Source organism: Mirounga angustirostris, unplaced genomic scaffold, assembly GCF_029215605.1.
Source record: "Mirounga angustirostris isolate CCGP_5_RB_7025 unplaced genomic scaffold, mMirAng1.0.hap1 SCAF_9, whole genome shotgun sequence".
Taxonomy (NCBI): Eukaryota; Metazoa; Chordata; class Mammalia; order Carnivora; family Phocidae; genus Mirounga; species Mirounga angustirostris.
Genome location: NW_026991717.1, coordinates 126,961,143 through 126,981,629, shown reverse-complemented (window position 1 = coordinate 126,981,629; position 20,487 = coordinate 126,961,143). Strand labels below are relative to the sequence as shown.

The following is a 20,487-nucleotide window of genomic DNA, read 5'->3' as shown; positions in this document are numbered from 1 at the left end:
TGTATTTCCTCATGAGGAAAGCAAATATCTCCAAGTGGCTCATCTCATTTACTCACATAGTTCTCCCAGTTAATCAGAGAATATATACTGAGTGCTATACACATAAATGTAGTTCATGCCTAAATAGCTAATATTTCTCTTCATCTTTCTTTCACGGTCTGAATACATTTTCTCTCATTTTCCAGCTCCTTGAACTACAGTTTTCCTTATTATATTTTAATTGACTTTTCATATTAAATTTTGCTTGAAAGGATGATTTGAGTTCAAAAGTACCAAAGGAGTCATACCTTTTGAACAAAGCCTTATGTCATATTTAATTTGATCCAAACTTCGATAGCAAATTTTGGTTTTCCTCTTTATTTTTTTTCATATTAACACAATAAAATATAACAAAGGCACAGCTGAAAATAATAGAAAGGGAAGAAATAGTTTGTCATTCAAACACTCAGATTTCACCTTGACTTTCACTATCATGAAACGCTATCATTTTTAAAGGTTTGCTTGCTTTCTTAGAACCAAATTGTTAAAGCCATATGCTATCTCCCAGCTCAGCATTCTCATTACCATTTAAAGTGTGCTTAAAATCAATTGAAAGTCGACACATCACATAACAAGCAAGGCACCGCTAGCATGTTCTGATCTGTGCAGTTGCAAGGTAACTGCTTGCCTATGAAATATCCAGATTCTCCCAGGTACCATGGTGATAGGCAGAAAGAGTTTAAACAGTGAAAATGCTAAAAAAAAAAAAAAAAAAAAAAAAGTCTTTCAAAAGATAATGGGTTCATTTACTTTAAAATTTTTCAGTCTGAAATTCTATTTATTTGTGCATTGGAAAAATTCAAAAAATAAATTCACATTGAAGTCCTTTTTCTACATTACAAAAAGGAAAGAAAAGGAAGAAGAAGAGGTTACTTCAAAAAAAGCCTGTCTTGTGTTTGTGTCTAATCTCATTTGATCCCTGACTCTACAAGACAGAGGCAGGACAAATAGCAAATGTGCTAGAGCATCTCAAAAAGAAGAAAACAAAAACAAAAACAAAAACAAACTACATGAAAAAGGTGTGTACAACTGTTTTAATATTTACAGAAATGCTTGATTCATTGTAACTTTCTTGTGAAGATGAAGGCTGATCATTCCCACCTCAATCCCTGCGGACGGGTTCTGGGTCATTCTCCAGATCTGGAAGAGTAGATAGCACGTGAAAACAAACCACTTCTGGACTTCAGAGGAGCCGTTTCCTGGCCCCTGGGGAGATGCCACCTCCCTGACCTGTGCAGTATTTTAAAAGGTCCTTCCTGAACAGTCAAAAAATGAACTAAAATTTCCTGAGAGATGCAGGCCTAAAGCTTGTCTGAAGATGAATGAAAATGAGCCCAATCCGAACTGCAGAATTCTCAAAGGCCCTCAAGCCCACCCTTAGGGGATTTGTGGAAGTTGACTCTAAGCTCCAGACCAAGCAAGGAACACACTCACCTCTTGCCAGTCAACTGAAACCCTCTCAACCTTCTTCCTGGCACCAAGAGAATGTATATGTAAAAACAGGAAAATATAGCGAACCAGAAATGGCCTAGTTTTCCCGCCGGGCCTGTTACTTGATATTAAGAAGTTATCCCCCTATAGAAATAGCTATGGGTTTCATTTCCAGGCCCTTCTGTATTAGGACTTCAAAGAAAATTCTGAATATTAATCCTATTGATGCTCTTTGAACATGGTAGGCACTTATAGCTTGGATAAAAGAGGGACATTAATTCCTAAGCTCTTTTCATATAGACTTCAAAGGATTCTTTCTTCTGTATCTTTGAAATCCATGATTTCTCAGAGCTATGTGCATATACACAAACATAAAATAAATAAGCATACATATATATATTCAAAATGTGTGCCTACCAACTACTGAGCACGTTCTTAATGCCAAGCCCACCTTCTCATTTTTTTACATCCTACCACTAATCTTCACAAATCACTTGTAGGTCATTATGACTAACCCAGTTTTTAGATTTAAAAAAAAAACAAAACAAAACATTAAATTTAAGATAAGTGAAACAATGTGCTCAAATTCACACAGATTATAACCATCAGTCTTCAGCTCTTGAATCTAGGCTTATGCAACTCCCAAAACCCAGGGTTGTTCTGACATATCACACACATCTCCTACTAATTTAGTGTGGGTGTGTATGGAACTATAAAGAAAACTTTAGTTTTTTCAGAATTATATGAAATGTAAATAGGAGAGGGGCTTAGAATCAAAAGTACTAAAACATAAAAGCCTCATGTATATTCCTCAAATGGAAATGACAGAGACTGGGGCAACTATAAAGGCTGAACTTCTTTCAGAGCTCAGGGAAAAAAATCCCCAACTGTTTATTGAGCACCAACTACAGTAAGAGGGATTTAGGGTGTGTGATGAAGGGCTGAGTGGGTGCATTTTATTTATTTATTTTTTTAAGATTCATTTATTTATTTAGGAGATAGTGTACACATGAAAGCTGGGGCAGGGTTGGGTGGGAGGGGATGGTGGTGCAGAGGGAGAGGGGGAGAGAGAATCCTCAAGCCGACTCCCCGATGAGCGCGGAGCCCAACATGGGCCCCCATCCCAGGACCCTGAGATCATGACCTGAGCCAAAACCAAGAGTCAGAGTTGGACACTTAACCAACTGAGCCACCCAGGCACTCTGGAGTGTGTGCATTTTCAACAGGACATCTGAGCTGAGACTTGCAGGCAGGAGGGAACTGGGCACAGGGATACCAGGGGAAGCAGTCCAACGAAGCTCTACTTAGGCACACATCATACTCAAAAGACACACATGCACATACATTCCACATACAAGACAAGAGCCATGTAAATAATGCTAAATAACCAAAAGAAATAGTTAAAGGTGGGCAATGGTGTAAAGAGCCCTAAATCTATAAAACATTATTAATTAGTTCCCAGGTAGACTATATTCAACAATATCCCTTCAATATTTCCAATCCCCAGAAATACATGACATATTTAAAATTCTGCTGGCACCTACTGTTTTTGACTCAACATGTTTCAATCTTATCAAATCAATAGGGTTCCAATTGTATTTAAAAAATCATATGAAAGGTTTGGTAAACATTAAATTAACCTACAGGCCATGCAGCTAGGAGATGAGGTACAGAAACAGAGTTTGAATATCATGAGGAAGAGGCAGCTGTTAGCTTCATGGAATTTCAAAAGCAACACAGAGTAGAGTACACAGGCATGACAAAAACAAACAAACAAACAAAAAAACGTAGAAGTTTCAAGAAAAGTCTAAAAACTCATTAGTTAACCATTTGAAAGCTATGCTCCAATAAATGAAAACTTAATCTAGATATCTTATATAGACATCTAATCAAATCATCTTTTCCTCCTTTCTTCTGAAGTTAACGTCAACTTAACAAATCAGAGTATAAGCCAGTGGCAACTATATAGCCTAAAAGGAAAGAAAATGTTACCTGTATCCAGATGTGAATTGGCCTGTAGTACATATAGTAGATGAAGACATATTTTGTGTATTTTCCATCCACTGATTTGAAAATATTATGCGAAATATTTATGTAATTTTAAAATACTGTGGATTGACTGTGAAGAAAGCCCTGAGCTCATGGAACTGGCTAAGCAGCATATTCTCCACGTCTAGATCCCTCAGGGCATTCTGCGTGGCATCCTGCGTGAACAGGTGCAAAATTCATGTGGTTAGTTTTTGACTGAGCAAGTAAGCTAATACTTCTTTGCACATACCAGACCCCACTTATTCTGAGTTGATGCACTTTTATCATCAAAGGTGAAAGGGTGTACCAATTCTTCTTACCTGTTAAAGATGGAAAGAAGGGAGGAGGTCATTATACGCTGTGTGTCCCACAACATGCAGCCTAACTGCTACCGGATGGGGAGAGAAAGCGGGGATGTGGCCCCTGGGATGAAGTAAAAGGCAGAATAAAGGAGAAACTGCCTCCTTCCTTTTCTAGAGCTATTTCCTTATTCTATTTTCTCTTCTGTCGTCACAGAATGTATTGATTAACATTAAAAAATAAGAAAGCCATCTATCCTATCACGTGTTTTCTTTAAAAAAATCTTATAGAAGATTTTTGTTTTCTTCCTGTCCCATCTATTTTAATGACCCATTTCAGGCAGGGTGAAATTAACTACTATGTAGACAGATATTTAATTTGACACTTAAAAAATCAATTTGCAATTTACTCTGTTATTTCAATTTAGTGGAGTGAGTCATTCATTTCTTGACTGTTATATGTGTTTAAAACAACAAGATAAATGTATATTAAATTTATATAGCATTCTATGTAAGCATAATGCCCCTTTATTTCTCACATCCATAAGAGTCAGGACTTAGCTCAAGAAATATTTATTAAGCAATAAAAATGCTATATACTTAGTAGACAAAACTGAATCTCATTTATAAATTAAGTACTCATGTACACCTGCCACTCAGTAAATCAAAAGCAATAAGGAGAACCATTTAGTCGCCTACTAACCTAGGTATATAAAGGTTTGTTTTATTCTCAGCTATCTGATATGTTAATTGACAAGAACAATTTGAGGGTTATTTTGCAGGCTGAAGGTGATGGGATTTCTGATCACCTAAGTATTCACCTAAGTTACGCTTCAAGTGCTAATAAGAACCTGTTCCGTAACCTACCAAGCAACAGGCAGGGCTGTGGTCCTTCCCCTGCCTGTGCATCTTCAGATTCTCAGAGTTCAGACTCTTTTTCACAGCAAACTTTCTGTGGAGAATGAATTCCCACAGGACAATGCACTTCAAACACACTTACGCTGGAAGAGGGCAAGATATGTCCTCAGCTTCTGTCAAATGAACAGATGACACCAACATCAAGGCACCACTGATGTGTGTTTTCATTCCATTTTTTCAAAATGATATTTGTCCAAGTCCTCAGTGACTATAAAGCCTGAAAAAGTGTTTAATCCTGAGAAAACTGAAACCAAGCTGAGGATAGCTTGGGAGAGCTTTGTGTCACTACCTCCTGGCTTTCTTCAACTTTATATATCAATGGTGGACAAATGCACCATTTCATCTTGAAAATCAATTCCACTGAATAATGATTTGTCTTTCAAAAATTACATTTAGTTTTCAATAAATTGGATGCCTCAGAATTCTTTTCAAAGTGTTTTGCTGTGAACATTGCACCACTCTCCAAAATCAAAAGTAAGAGGCATTATGATAGAAGAATGGTTCTCATTTCATCAAAACAACAACAAAAAAAGAGGAAACATGGACGACTCAGTGACTTGCTCAAGGCCAGTCAGCAATTCGCAGGCAACAGTGATTCGAAGTCCACTCCATGAACACATGACTACTACATAACCCAAGCATATACTCAGCAAGGCAAGTGAGATGAGCAATTTAAAAAATGCTCACTGTATGTTTCTTCATGCATGCTGCTCTGCGTGTGCTATTGTCTTCAGGATGTGTAGACTCCTACCCCTTTTTTAACTGACTACACCCACAAAGAGAATAGGAAGGTGTTTATCACCGCACTTAGCCCATTATTGAGATGAACAAGCAGACATAGTGACCACTTACTAAGGGCAAAAACTCTAAGTTCAGAAAAAAAGAAAGGGCAGGGGAGAGAAAGAGGCAAGAAGAGCTGAGAGCTGTAGCTATGTGCTATATGAACAGAGAGAAGCAGTACAATGGAGGAGCTAAGAGGAAGGGAATTAACCTAAGACATTCCCAAGCTCCACCACGTAACCAGTGCAGTAGGTCTCAACAGGGGCCATTTTGCCCCCCTCCCTTGGAAGATATTTGGCAACGTTGGAGACATTTTCAAGTCATGACTGGGAGTACTACAGGTATTTGGTGGGTAGGGTCCGTGGATGCTGCTCAACCTCCTGCAGGAAGCAGCAGTGCACCCCACAACAAAGAGCTTTTCAGTTCAAACTGTCGATTGCACTGTTGTGAAGAAACCCTGAACTAGTCATAGAACACTAAACAAGTTAGTGACCTTCTGGAAGCCCAGGTCTCCTGATCTGCATAAAGGTAATAAATAGTAATGTAACAGAACCTATCTTGAAAGGTGGATGAAGATAATGTACGACATCATCCAAGCAAAGCACTTCATCCAATTCCTGGAAGCCTGATTGGATTGGAAGTATTTTTTTATTAATTTGTATTAATAACAGTGCTGTGTCATTCTTTTAACAATGCATGAAGACAGAAAACATAAAAGGCCACAACAGGAATCACTCATTTCAAGTTGTAACAGTACTACAAAATAAAATTCAGGACTCAAATAGTCAAATGTGGTTCATTCCAGAATATTTTAATCTAATCCCATCACCAAAAATAAAAAAAAAGGAAACTAAAATAAAAGCATGTTTAGAACGTTTCCTCATCATTCACCACACAGGCGTTCCAGAGATCTCTCTAAAAGGATGATGAAAACAATATAGCCTTATGGGTAGTGTTTAATCAGGAAAAATTTATGCTAAAAAGGGATATTAAAATTATTACATTTTAATATCATCTTTGAAATATGAGCTCTTCTTCCAAGGATGAGTTTTGATTTCAGGTCTTAAAGTGTTTTGATTTTGTTCTTTTGAACTGTCAACTGTGACCACATCTAAAGAGACAGATGGCATTTGTCTGCTGACCCTGTGGTAGGGTTTGAGTAATAGCAAAGTGTTCACTTAAAAAAAAAAAAAAAAAAGAATTCCAGTCAAGTCCTTTAATTTGTTGAAATAGTTAGGACTTGGAGAGCAAGTTCCAATTAAAATGACCTAAGAATCCGATATGTTTTTCTGCTTTAGATGGAGAAGGGGACCAGAAACCACAAGATTATACATCAAATGAGCAAACAAAACACATAAGAAAAATCTCGGACAGCAGAAGTAGCTCGTCCACAAGAATTCTTTGGAGTGGTTGGCACACTGCTGTCTGCTGTCGGAGTCAATTAGTGTGACCAAGATGAACTCTGCTTTTTTTTCTCATTCCTTAGCCATCTACAAACTGGATGACCAAGCAGTTTCAAGCTTAACATCTATTTCTGCCTATTTTCTGAAACCCTGGAAGTATGTAAATGTGTTTTTTTTTAAAGATTTTATTATTTTTATTTATTTATTTGAGACAGAGAGAATGAGAGACAGAGAGCATGAGAGGGAGGAGGGTCAGAGGGAGAAGAAGCAGACTCCCTGCCGAGCAGGGAGCCCGATGTGGGACTCGATCCCGGGACTCCGGGATCATGACCTGAGCCGAAGGCAGTCGCTTAACCGACTGAGCCACCCAGGCGCCCCTGTAAATGTGTTTTTTTAATATCATTTTGAAAACAGTATAAACTGAGCTTCCTCATTTGATGATAAAACCGGAAATTATAACACCTTACCTAAGATGTAACCAAAGGCCAAATATCAAGTGAGATTGGTTATATACAATAGTGAGATTCCCCTAGAGCCAAACTAGAGAACACTGATTTATAAAGGAAAGCCAACTCCAATAATTAAAAAAGAAAAAAAAAAATATCTGCTATTGTTAACATTTACATGCTACCTGGGAATTACTTTGATGCACCTAAATTCCATGAGAACCAGCTTACCTTCCTGTGTTGACCTTTTGGATGTGAACTTCTTCCTTCTGATTTTGAGAAATACCATGGCCCCATTGTACAAATGACAAGATCATTACTGAATTGATTCCACATCTACCATGCCCAGGGGAATTTACCTGACTCGTGTTCTAACTTCAACTGTTTAAAAAAAATTAAACAAAGACCCCATTTTATCTTTTACTTTTTACTTTGAAATAAATAGAACAAAACATCATATTTTCAATTCCTAAACTGTGGAAGAATTGGCATATAAGTAGAGATGAGTTTTATCAGGTTTATGAAACACCTATTTCAGGCATTGTTTCTTTTCTTTTCTTTTTAATTTCATTTTATTGCAATAAGAACAATGAATAAGACCTCTCTTAACAAAATTTTAAGTGTATCGTACTCTATTATTAACTATCACACAAAGTTACATAGCACAAAGTTACATAGCAGATCTCTGGAACTTATTCATCTTGCAGAATGGAAACTTTATACCCACTGACTGAGCATTATTTCTGACATCAGCATTGTCAATGAGGTCAGTGGAGTTGATAAAAGTTCAAGTTGCACAGCACCCTGTGATTGAAGCCTGGCTCACTCTTCACTGGCTGTGTGACTTGAGGGGAAGTTACTTAACCTCTCTGTGCCTCACTTACCTCGTCTATAAAAAGAATTATATATAAATCATATGTATGTGTGCATATATATAAAACATACACATGTGTATATATGTTATATAAATGTGTGTGTGTCAAGTGGGACCAATGCCAAAGAGGTAAATGATATAAAAATATTTGCTATCATTATTGTTGACAGCAGCAAGCCTGAAGCAATGGTATCCCTACAGAACATTAAGAAAGGAAAATGCATATACAATTGTATTTGTCAATTATTCCTCAAAAGTTAGAGGAAGAAAAGAAAAGAAAATACAACTGCCCATCCTTGGTTTCCCAGCTCTTCAACTAAACCTGGTCACAGCTTCCAGGACCAAATGCATTGTCAAATCTCTGATGATTTAGATATACCTAAATAGGAAGAAACTAAAATTCATCCATCCTTAATCTCAACAAACTTTATTTTGCAGAATCTGGAACTCTAAATAACACATTAAGTAATCGCATACCTAATAAAATACCCACCACATATACCCTCCTGCGTATATAATGCACACACTCACACACACACACAAAATGATTCTCTGGACTGAGATTACAACTGTTGGTTACTTTACTCTCTCACTTTGGATTTATTTATGTATCTGCAAATAAACGTGTCTTATATTCGTGGTCAGAAATAAGTTTCGTGTTTTTGAAATAAGGATAATTTTAGTATTTCTATTAGAACCGAACACTATGGAGTCCCCTTTGAGTAGGGAAGGCAGGATTAGCATACTGATAATATAAATACTGTCCTGAAAAATGACAGTCTGGGATGTACCAAATCTGAAAAAGATTAGTAAGAGAAATGAAACTTTGGAACAAGCAGTACTGCTCTTCCAACCCAGAGGGGAGATACTGACCTCACTCAGACCTGTGGAGGGAGGGCTTCGGAAGGCTCGGGGACTAGACACTTAATGAGTGTTGATGACAGATGGCTGGACAAGCATATGTTTCCCTTGCATCTTGCCTCCACCTATTTAGACCACCATCTTACAAATAAGGAAAGCAGGGTTCAAGGTCACAGGGCCAGGCAGCAGTGGCCGTAGAAGGCCCACCACCTTCCCTGGCTCCAAGTTAAATACCCTTTCACCGTGCCACAGAAATCCTCGCCTGTCTCTTGCCTTTCCTCTGTGCTCCTATATCTTTATTCATTGCTTCTCCCATGCCCACCCCTGTCCCCCGCACTTCCAGCCCACCCTGTCCATGCTTTTTTGGACAATGCCCCATCTGCAATGAAAAGTAATTTTTCATATAGCTCCCACACAGAGGGCCTGACGAAGGTCGGGCCAGTGATGCCCCAACACCCCAGTCTTCTCACAAACGTGCCCCTGCACACATGCACACCGACTCTGCAAGGCTCATAAAGCAGCTTTCAGCGCCGCTCAGAACCCTGTGTTAACGGGCATCTGTAGCCAGCTTCTGCACAGTGACTAATTCTCTGCCGAACCCAGGCAGGCAGGCAGGCAGAGCAGAGAAGCTGCCACAGGAGCCCAGAGAAGAATGTCTGTCCTCTGTGGCTCTGGAGGGCATATTGGCAAGTCCCGAAAGACAGGAAGGGAAGAAAGAGCCGCAGAAATGGCGAAGGAAGAACCGCCAAGTCCGACTGCGTCCAGTCACCCAACCTAGGCACTCAATGTCGACCGCTTTACGCAAGTACAGAATGAAGACACCATTACCTCACGTTTTTCCAGTGTTTCTTTTCCATGTCATTTCTTCTGCTAATTATTTGAACAATAACAGGCGCAATGCCCCCGGTCAACACTGTACAGCCTGGTGTGAGCACATCCCATTCATAAAAGACATTTCCTAGTCTTGTGCAAACACTAATCAACGCTTGCATTTTGTAAGGCAGGTAGCTAAGGAGCCCTAGTTCACAGGTGCTTAAACAGAGAGGTTAAGACAAGAGAGTAATTTCACTGTGGAGGCTTCCCTAGATTGGAAGCTCACAGCTTCCAGGGAACAGGGGGAGCCCTTATTCTCGGAGGAATAAATAAATAAATCCTAGTGCAGGGATAAAAACAGTCCAGTGCACCGCAGGAGCCAATCAATACCAAAAAAAAAAAAAATAGCTCCAATCACTGCCTATTCTTAAAACATCCATCTGTCCATTGTCAGATTCTGACTAGCCTAAGAAAGTCCCGCTTCCTCTTCCTTCTGTCCTTGATTTTTCAGGAGGTTTCAGCTTTTGCTCTCTCCAGAGCACTGTAGTCAAAATGCAGCGCTCATGTTATATAAAGGAAGGGATATTTTCTTCTTTGCACAATGCCTTGAAGAAATACCCCTTAAGCAGACGGGGAGTCTGATCCTGACTTCATGCAGGAGGAGTTCTGGGACGGGCTTAGAGCTTCTCCCTATGGCATCCACTGTCTTCTTCAGGGTGTATCTAGAGCTTCCAGTAACTGCTGCCAAAATGGGAGTGCTCTGCTCTCAAAATTCATTGCTTTAACCCACATTTGAATTCTGATCATGGGAAAGACTGCCCATCAGTCACTCAATGGATTAATTCCTTGATTGCTACTATTTGGGAAATCTGCCCATTCCAGCTCACCAAAAGCAAGGATTCTGAAAGAGTTAAAAGTGTTTCCTTACTTTCCCATTTAACAAAATGTGTGGACCTCCTATATATTTTTTTCTCATTACCTCTGCTTCTTTAAGTATTATAGCATAGTATAAACATTATATGAATAAAATTTAATTCATCATACACAAACAAATGTCCCTCAAGTATTTATTTTTGGAAATTATTGGGAGAGGCAGTCTTTCCTTCAGGGTCAGTCTCCCCAGCCAACGCCCCCCACCCCCCGCCCCCGGCCCCACCAAGTAATTTTCAGCATCTTGTGGAGATTATCTTTCAAGGGTTTTCTGCATACGTGCTAGAGCCCTAACCCTTCACAAGAACAATCTCACTCCTCACACGGGAATTTTCTGCAGGTTCTTTTCTTTCAGATGGCTTTCTATTTTCGATAAGTCACGAGAGGGGCTTGTGCAGGAAGCTTAGCTTTAACCTCCAAAGTTGTGCAGTGAAACAATGTGCACTTTTTGTCCTGAAAAAAATTACACAGAATATCATAGAAATATATTAAACAAGTAAAATATATCTAACATATCCAGGACCCTTTAAAACAGTGTCCTTTTCCACAGCCACTACTTAGCATCTCTCAAAATTAGGTGCTTTCATCCTGAGTTAATAATAAAAATGGCTAGACTTTCCTGAGCACTTTCTTTGCAGGACAAATCAATGCATGAAGATCTCATGTAATCCTCATAATAACTGCATATGATCGTACTATTATCCCCATCATACACATCATAGTAATGTTACAACAACAGTAGCTATGATTTATTTATTCAGTGCCTAACTATGTGCCAGACACCTCACTTCAGATGTCTTCATCTAATCTATGCAAAAGCATTATAGAGTTGGTTCTCTAGTTATTCCCATTATACCGATGAAGAAACTGAGCCCACAGTGGATAAGTCACGGACTCAAGATAAATACTAATAAATGCCAGAATTCCAACCCAGATTGGCCTGATTCTAGATTTCTTAACCACTTTGTTCTACTGTCTCAAACAAACACTAAGAACAAATGAAAATCAATGAGTGGGGCTGAAAAAGATTCCCAAGAATAATTGAGCAAATCATTTCTACTTCTCCCTTAGTTTCCCCGACTCAAGCTTTCTACCACTTTCGTAGGGGCTCCTAAGTCAAAACACACCATCACCCCCTGTTCCCTGTCCTCTCTCACTTCCACACAGTCACATACACACACATCATATAACTGTAAGGACATATCACATCAAACAAATGCTCATCTAACTATTGAATAGAATGATATCAAAACCCCATTCATTTTGCCTTACCACCAGCTTGCACATCTAAGAGCAGGACCTGGGCATACCTTAAGCCTGGTATATCACACAGGATATGGGGTGGTAGCTGTCGGAACTAAATATCTTCCATTGTTAGAGGTGCTGTTCCCTATGAATATCCTCTCATTTAAACTTCCTAAGAATATTCCAGAGGGCTTCTTTTTTTTTTAAAGATTTTATTCATTTGAAAGAGAGAGAGCATGAGCGCGGGTGAGGGGCAAAGGGAGAGGAGAAGCAGACTCTCCGCTGAGCAGGGAGCCCGATGCAGTACTCGATCCTAGGACCCTGAGATCATGACACTTAACCAACTGCACCACCCAGGTGCCTCCCAGAAGGACTTCTTATGTACAGTTTAGAGACTCAGAAAAATAATCATCAAATAAATATTTAAAATTAGTTCTTCCACCAAAGCCTGTGTTCTTTCCATGAATAGACTGCAATGATGGATGATACTTCTCCATTTGCCGACACTCCAAGTAAAACAAAACAAAACAAAACAAAACAAAACAAAACAAAACAAAACAAAACAAAAAAAACAGGGTAAATTCGAACTCCACAAAAAGAAAACCGTGTCCTTCACTGTAGGGAAACAAAAATTAATGCCAGATTATAGCCACGCTCATAGGTACAGATGTCTTCCACAGCCAAGGCTTCATCCCTTCAAAGTCTACGACCCAAGTTGAAGTGAAATGACAGAATCATTTTTGTCAGACGTCCTAATTGTGGATAGCATAATATGAAGAAATAACCCTGCAAAATGACCCCAAATACTGGATCATTTTTTTTCATTCCAATGAAATATGGCAAAGGAACTTTGGGCACCATCTTCATGATCCCCATAAATACGCACACCTTTTTCCTGAATAAATATTAATAACTGTATTATTGAAATCGATTTCTATAAATTTAAAAATAATTGATACCATAAAACAAACTTTATCATCATTGCAAAGGGAGAATTTAACCTTTTATTCCAGAAGAAAATGGAAGTCTTCATCCTGGATCAATCTCCAATGCTAACATTACTGCACTCATCACTATGAATGTCCATGAGGACGAGGACTTTGAACCAAAGGAAGGGAACAACCATCAATTTGTTCTGAGAAATGGAGACGTGGTAGAATTTTCTAAACTGTTTAAACTGGGACTCAATGGCACTGTCAAACTATTGTTTTCCTTTCTTTGACCACTAAATATAGAGGCCAGTCTTCTCTGGGGTAATGGGCATCCTGGAATGAGCCATGTGAAGCCGCGGGCTTGTCATTCAGAGCATCACTTGCTCTGTTCTAGAATCCTGGAATACTCCATGACTGCTGTTGCCCCAGACCATCTCCAAACAAATGGGAAGCTAATTTGCATAAGCCTCATTTCCATTTTATTCATCCTCTGCCAAAATCTAGATCAGGATGTTTAATATCATCTCGCTGTGGGAGGTCACAGGAATTTAAAGGGCATTCCTGGTCAAGGATTAGAAAGCATAGGTTCTAGAGTTGAGTTTCTATTTGAAATCCAAAGCTGAAAGAAGAGAAAGCCTGTTGCAAGACACAGAGTAAGAAAAACAAAAAGACCAACTAAAATATAAGCAGGGAAGAAACCAGAACCATCGCTGTGTTCTTCTCTCTCTGTGGATGAGCTAGAAAGCCACCACTGAGGGGGTAGCTATGATGTACACCAGCTACCTAACTTGCATTTCCATATTTAGTCTTTTTTGACTCCTTGATACATAAGTAAAGACCCAGAGGAAAAGAAAGTCAAAAGGCAGGTGGTTTTCTCAATGTTAAACCTCTTTTACACAGCAGAAGCAAGAGAAACACAGTAGTCTCTGGCTATAACTCCATTCCCTTAACCCAGAGGACCTCCCTTCTGCTGACCCGCTGTTTTCTGACATTGTTCTTCATACAACAGCAATGTGTCCTGATAAGTGTAAACAAAAACCTCGGGGGTTCACTCAGCATTTGAGTGTTTTCTTCTCCTTGAACATTAAACAGTCCGAGACAAACTGTTAACTTAAACTCAACTCTATTGAGGTTTACGAGCCCAATTTTTAGGTGTGTGTGTCAAGGTTATTTCCGAATCATAAATCAGCTCTATGTCACAGTAAACATATACACACAACACACACACGCACAGATGTAGACGTGAACACAAATGTCTTGAGCAAACATGATCCCATTAGAAGGAGAAAACAAAATGTCTTCTGAAAACTGCAAAAATCCTGCAACACTAACAGCACCTTCTCTGGCTCATTAATTCTGGCCTAAATTTGCTACTGTCAGGCAAATCAGGCACACTGTCCAGCAGACACCCACCTGCTATTAGGCTGAATGTGCCCGGCATCTTGACATTCTATTGATTCCAATCCAAGGCTTATGTAAAAAAAGGCAGCCTCAGAGTCCAAAAGGAATTTTAGCCACAAATACTTTGGGAGAAATCCAAACAACTAAAAACAGAAAGAAAGACAAGATGCAAATCTGAGTGACAAAATTGAGACAACCCAAACCAGACTGCTGAGAGTTCAATGACAAATCTACAAATGACCCAGGCACCCCCTTTTGAAAAATACTTATTTTAGGAAATTCCAATAGCCTGGGCATTGGATGACCACCCCCTCCTCGTCTGGACTATTGGCATATAGATTCATAAGGGTATTCATTATTATTCCAATGGTGTTGCTTTTAAGGAAGACCCTGTCAATTCCTGCCCTCTAGATCCCCATACATTTTCAGTAAAAATATGCCTCACTATAAACATGGTCCTGATAATGACAAAGGATTCAGGTACTTAAGCTGTTAAAAGAAACCAGAAACTACGTAAAGGGCTTTAAAAGACTGTGTCCCTTAGCCTTCAAAACAGCCCTCTGAGCTAAGCGTTTGATTTCCACTTTATAGATAAGGAATACTGAGGTTCTGAGAGGTAAAATAATTTTCTCCGGGTAGCTGGAAAACGAGATATTGGGGAAGAGAGAGCGTCAGGATGCATTTATAAATTTTCTGACACCTCTCAGCCCTTGTCCACCCCCCAAATAACCTACGCCTAAGTAAAAGGGGTCTACGTCCAATTTCCAAATCCTGGCACTGACAACTTTGGGGGCAGCTGCTTGTCACAGTCAACTATGCATAAACAAGACGGCTCTGGGGGTATTCTTTAAAACCAGACCAACTCTCTCTTACTTTAGCCGAGAGAAGGCATACATTTCAAAATAAAAGTAAATATATATATTAAAAGAGAGAGAGAAGGAGAAACCTGTAATCCCACCAAGCAGCATGAACTTCAGCTGGCTCCCACTCCTCCCCTCTGGCCCCCCACGCCCACCAGCCACTGTACTTCAAAGACAGCTCTGGGAGGAAGGGGAGCATGAGATCCATCGGGGCCAGCTGGAAGAAGGACCTCATGCTTAGGGGAGAGTAGAAGAGGAGTGGAGATTCACTGCAGATGTCAGTCATCTCAAAAAAAAAAAAAAAAAAAAAAAGAATTCAAAGTGTTTTCCAAAAGCTGGTTTCTACCAGGCTGCCGGAAGGATCAGAAGATACAAGGTTTCGACTGGGAGGGATGTGTTACTGCTGCGCAGAAATTTGTAACTTCCAAGGTTTGTAAGAGGGTTGCAGGTTTTTGAGTGCTAGTCTGGGTTTAAAAAGCAGGGCCAGCCATCGAGATTTCAATGAGACTTGATTTGCCCCTTTAACCATGGTAAGACAGGAGTATTTTACTCTGCAATACAGCATCTTTTGTGACTCTTGAGCATCCCTTCTGTGACTTTGTCCATGTCTATAAGTTGAAGCCAGACTCTTTTTTTTTTGCAAGAGAATGTTCCTACATTGAGCTACATAAGAGTAAACATGTGAAATAACCAAGCAGTTCCTTACAAAGGCATGTCACATTCCCCGATCCTCATCTGCCCTACTCTGCGGTGGCATCTATTCCTGCTGGTGTCAGGGCTAGAAAGGTCTGCCTGCGAGTCCGGCCAAAGCATCCTTCTTGCCGCTCTGCCTCTGATTTACAAGGTGACTTCTCAAAAACAGCCACTTAGCCATCTCGGCCTGGGTTTATCATCCATCAGTTATCATTGTTACTGCTGCCATTATTATTCAAAATGCTTATAGACTTATAAAGATGTTCTGATCTGATAATAATGTTTGCAATATGCTTTTACACTGCCTAGTTAACAGGGCACCTGTGATTTTCATGCCGGCACAAGTCACAAAAGCTGCAACTTTCTGAATGGTTACACATAGAAATGGCGGGGGGAGGGGGGAGTGTGGATGTATTAAAAAAAAAAAAAAGACTGGGTATCCTTTTGTACACGGTGACAGCATAAAAGGCAGCATTCCAGGCAATAATAAAAACTTTCTTCCTCAACTCAGAACTTGACAGACTCTCTCCAAAGGCAGTGATTGCCATTAGCAAGTCTGTCCTTGACCTTCTCGTTCAAGTCCTATTGACAGTAAAGGAAGTAGAACACATATATTGAAGGCAGGGCCTGGTCTTCAGAGGCTAACCAGCTGACTAATGAAGAGCATACTGCCTAGAAAGCAGAATATCGAAGGGGAGCATGGATGCAGGGAATTAATAAAAATCCCATGCACCTCCTTTTTAATGGCAGCAACAGTGGGCTTGTGACTAGAATTCTCCTCTTCGTGATGCACTCAACTCTCCTGAATGTCAACAGGAATTCGGTAAGAGCACTTCAGGAGAAAATGGATTCATACGTCATTTCAAATGAATCATTTCACTTCCTCTCCTCCATTTTTTACATATACAGACAAAATATAAAAATAATTTCAAAAAATCGATTCAGCTTTGGAGTTTTCTACTCCAACAGCAAACGTAGACATCAGAATTATAAGAATTGGTAGCCTTTGAAAAATTATTTAAATGGGTCACCCACAATGGAATCCCACGGGTTTCCGATTTGCCAACCCAAAATGAAAAATGCAAGGACGATGCATTACAAATCACTCCTTATTTATAATGAGATTTGAATTTCCATTTTGTTTTTAACAGTTTCCTGGCAAATGTCCTGAGCTATATTTAAAGGTATAACAACATTTAAGATCATAGGCAGAGCTGGCTTTTCACTTTTTCTGAACAGAAATACAAACCACATGCTCATTTTATGACTTTCAGGTCAAGGATTGGGATTGGCCATCAGAATGTTTGCTGCCTTCTGAGCTAGTAGATCCATGCTCTTGGGGATCTGGAATGCCTTCGAGGTATGTCTATAAGGCCCTTCCTCCACTGCAATAGAATATAACCACCATCAAGCAAGCAATTGGTTTTAATATGGAGAGCTGTAAATCTGAATGAGTTTGATAACAAAAAGACAAATGGATTGTTAACTTAGCCCCAAAAGGTACAAGCAGTTTTTACTGCCATTGCTTTAGGGATTAGATTCTCAGAAATTGGAACACACAATCTTTGGCTTTCCTTGAAAGAATGCTAGAGGCAATATGCTGATTATTTTTCAAAGGAGGAAAAGAAGGTGTTGAAAGCTCTTAACAACATGTAAAGTTCTGAGTTTGCAAGCGCCAAACACAAAACAATGATAATGTTTTAGCACTTTATAAATGTAAGTCACTCTGTCTACTCTTGGGAGACAGTAAATACTTTCAAAGTACAGCATCCTGCCTCTATGCTCAAATAGAGGAAAACAGCCAAATACTTTAAAGCATCAGAAGATAACCATGGTGATGAAAATACATAGCTCTTGTCCTGAAAGGAAAATAAGAAAACACATGTAATTAAAATAGCAGTGAATCTCAAAGAAACCCAAAAAACTACGGTTTTGGTCATGAGTTTCTGAGGCTGCCCCTGACGGCCAGAATTTCAAGTAACAGCACAAATTGTAAGGAAAGGAAGACCGTTTTAGCTTAAGACTGGTCACCAGTGAACCCAATGGTAGATCAGTAATCAGAGAAAGTGCAGAGGATAAATAAACAAGGCCGTGCATCACCTCTTAAAGAGTTAGTGCAATAAGCGCCCTTTCCAATGCTAGAATATACCCTCACTAATGGAGTTTTACAGGCAAGAGGGGATTAGGTTTACTGAACTCCTTAAAAGCTATGTGTCTCTAGACATTGCGCTGATCACTTAACATGTATGATTTGCTTTAATTTTCTGGATAGCTCAGCCAAGTAGGTAGTATTATCACCTCTTTACAGATGGACAATCTGACACGAGGAAATGAAAGTGCTGAGCAGTGGAAGTAGGGCTAGAAGGTGGCTTAGGTGAAACAAAGACGGGTCCCATTCTGTCTCCCTTGTGCACACACTCACTGGGGCTGGGCATGCAGCTATGCTTGGCACCTGCAACAGTCCTTTGCCCCACAGGGAGAAGGACAGTCTGAGGCAGGGTTTTCAATACTTGCTGTAGGCAGTGCTGGTTAGGGGTCTCGGAATCCAAACTGTTCCTCTCCCATAATCCAGTTAGCTGCCCTTTGCATGGGATCCCTACTGGGGAGGCCCACATGCCTGTTCCAAAGCAGAGAACCATCTCATTTCCCTAGTTCCAACCTAACTTGTACTTACAAAAATGGTGAGTCAATTTGGGGACACCCATCTTTTCTTTCTTGAGCTGCAGAAACCCTTAATCCATTCTTTTTTTATTTAATTTTTTTTTTTTTTTTTTTTTTTTTTTAAGATTTTATTTGCGAGAGAGAGAATGAGAGACAGAGAGCATGAGAGGGAGGAGGGTCAGAGGGAGAAGCAGACTCCCTGCTGAGCAGGGAGCCTGACGTGGGACTCGATCCCGGGACTCCGGGATCATGACCTGAGCCGAAGGCAGTCGCTTAACCAACTGAGCCACCCAGGTGCCCCAGCCCTTAATCCATTCTAAAACAATGTTTTGAGGAGGAGACGGAGGTACTAGTAGATATTGTTTGAGTTTGAAGAAATATTTATGTAAGACCTTAATCAAATTGTCATCGGCTCCAGAAAATTAGATATGCGGTTGTAAGTCACAAAGTCCCTTGCTCCACCCACCCATACTCCACTCTAAGGCACCCAGAGGTATCAGATATACACATTCAATATTTACCTACAGTATAACATTGGGACTGTTTCTCACACAAGGACCATGTGGGATGATCTGGGTCTAGGTTTTGAGATGTCAGTGAGATGGCAAAAGCCCAGGAGCAAAGGTTGGGAATCAACACCCTTCAGGGTGATGATAAGGTTGGGTCCAGCCAGCTGAACTATTTCCTTGGCAATCACAACCACCTATTACAGGCTCTGTGCTAGTATCTGCCACATTCACAAGACAAGTGTACCCACTAAGTGCATAGAAAATCACGTCTGAGAACTTTATTAAATAAAAGCCAAAGAGAAAATATTTGCTTACCCAATGACTACAGGCCTTTCTTGCTGAGTCAGTCTATAATCAGGTGAGAGGTACCCAGAGATCAATTTCAGTGGAAACGAATCTTAGTGCTGTTGGCAATGATCTGGTCTCCTCTTGAATGATGGCCAATGCCTTTGTTGACTACTGTACCCAGTTATGTCCTGGGTAAATTTTTTCCAAAGGAGAGCAAAGAGATTCAATTCAGTGACAGTGGAAAATATTCCATTTTGAAGAATAACTATTTGGGGAAGACAACAAATTGGTCAACAGGGAGGTCTTAGGTTCCTCATAAGCCTCGCATCAAAATAGAGCTCTGTAATTTAGGAGAAGGTGGTTGTACCCACATGAGAGGCCTTGGAACAAATTTCCACATGAAGTGATGGATTAATAGGAGCCATGTGGCTAAATTCCTCTGCACTCTAAAAAACCCTTCAATTTATTTAAGAAATGACAATGAATGCAACACTGGCAAAATGCAGCATAAAAGCACAAAAATGAATAAAAGATAAAAAAGGCATCTTCAAATTTCTTTCTAATATAATACTCCTCAAAAGGATCAAGATACAAGTTAACAGGCAGAACCAAAGCCTCCATACACCTCTTTCTGTATCAGGATCCTTTCTGACCTCTCAGTATTGACAGTTATGAAAGAAGCAAGACTGCCTTGAATTTCTATAGCATGAAAAGTTGCCAGGTAAAATAAAATAAGATACAAACAGAGCATAGGACATATGTTTGCAAAACCAAACAAACAAACAAACAAACAACAACAACAAAAAAACGCTGTTTATCAAGAATTCAAATTTAACTGGGCATCCTGTATTTTTATTTATGAAATCTATTAACCTTATGATCAAGCAGTCATGAGCAAATTTTGAATGAACTGCTTCTGAGCTGGTGAATGGTGTGACCAGAGGTCCTTAATCACTCGTGTGCTTTGTGGTTTCCTGAGAAGCTCTTTGAAAATGCTGATTCCTGAGACTTTCCCTTACAGATTCGTTCTCCAACTGGCCAAAGAGCATTATGTTTACCTGCTCTCAGGTGAGTCC

General features: G+C 39.7%; 1 protein-coding gene across 6 annotated transcripts in view; it reads right to left on the bottom strand.

Moving 5' to 3' along the window:
* FLRT2 (fibronectin leucine rich transmembrane protein 2) overlaps positions 1–20,487 on the bottom strand; it is a 94,163-nt gene that overhangs the window by 31,684 nt on the left and 41,992 nt on the right. Inside the window, exons 2-3 of one of the 6 annotated variants that reach the window (XM_064571446.1) lie at positions 19,439–19,599; positions 14,413–14,543 (exon numbers count right to left, since the gene is read on the bottom strand). The exons of 2 other annotated variants lie outside the window; for them this stretch is intronic. The gene's annotated coding sequence lies outside the window, so the exon portion shown is untranslated. Of the gene's footprint in view, positions 1–287; positions 313–3,462; positions 3,651–14,412; positions 14,544–19,438; positions 19,600–20,487 lie in introns of those variants that run through there. 3 more of the 6 variants (XM_064571448.1, XM_064571449.1, XM_054513828.2) reach the window with 3 other exon arrangements.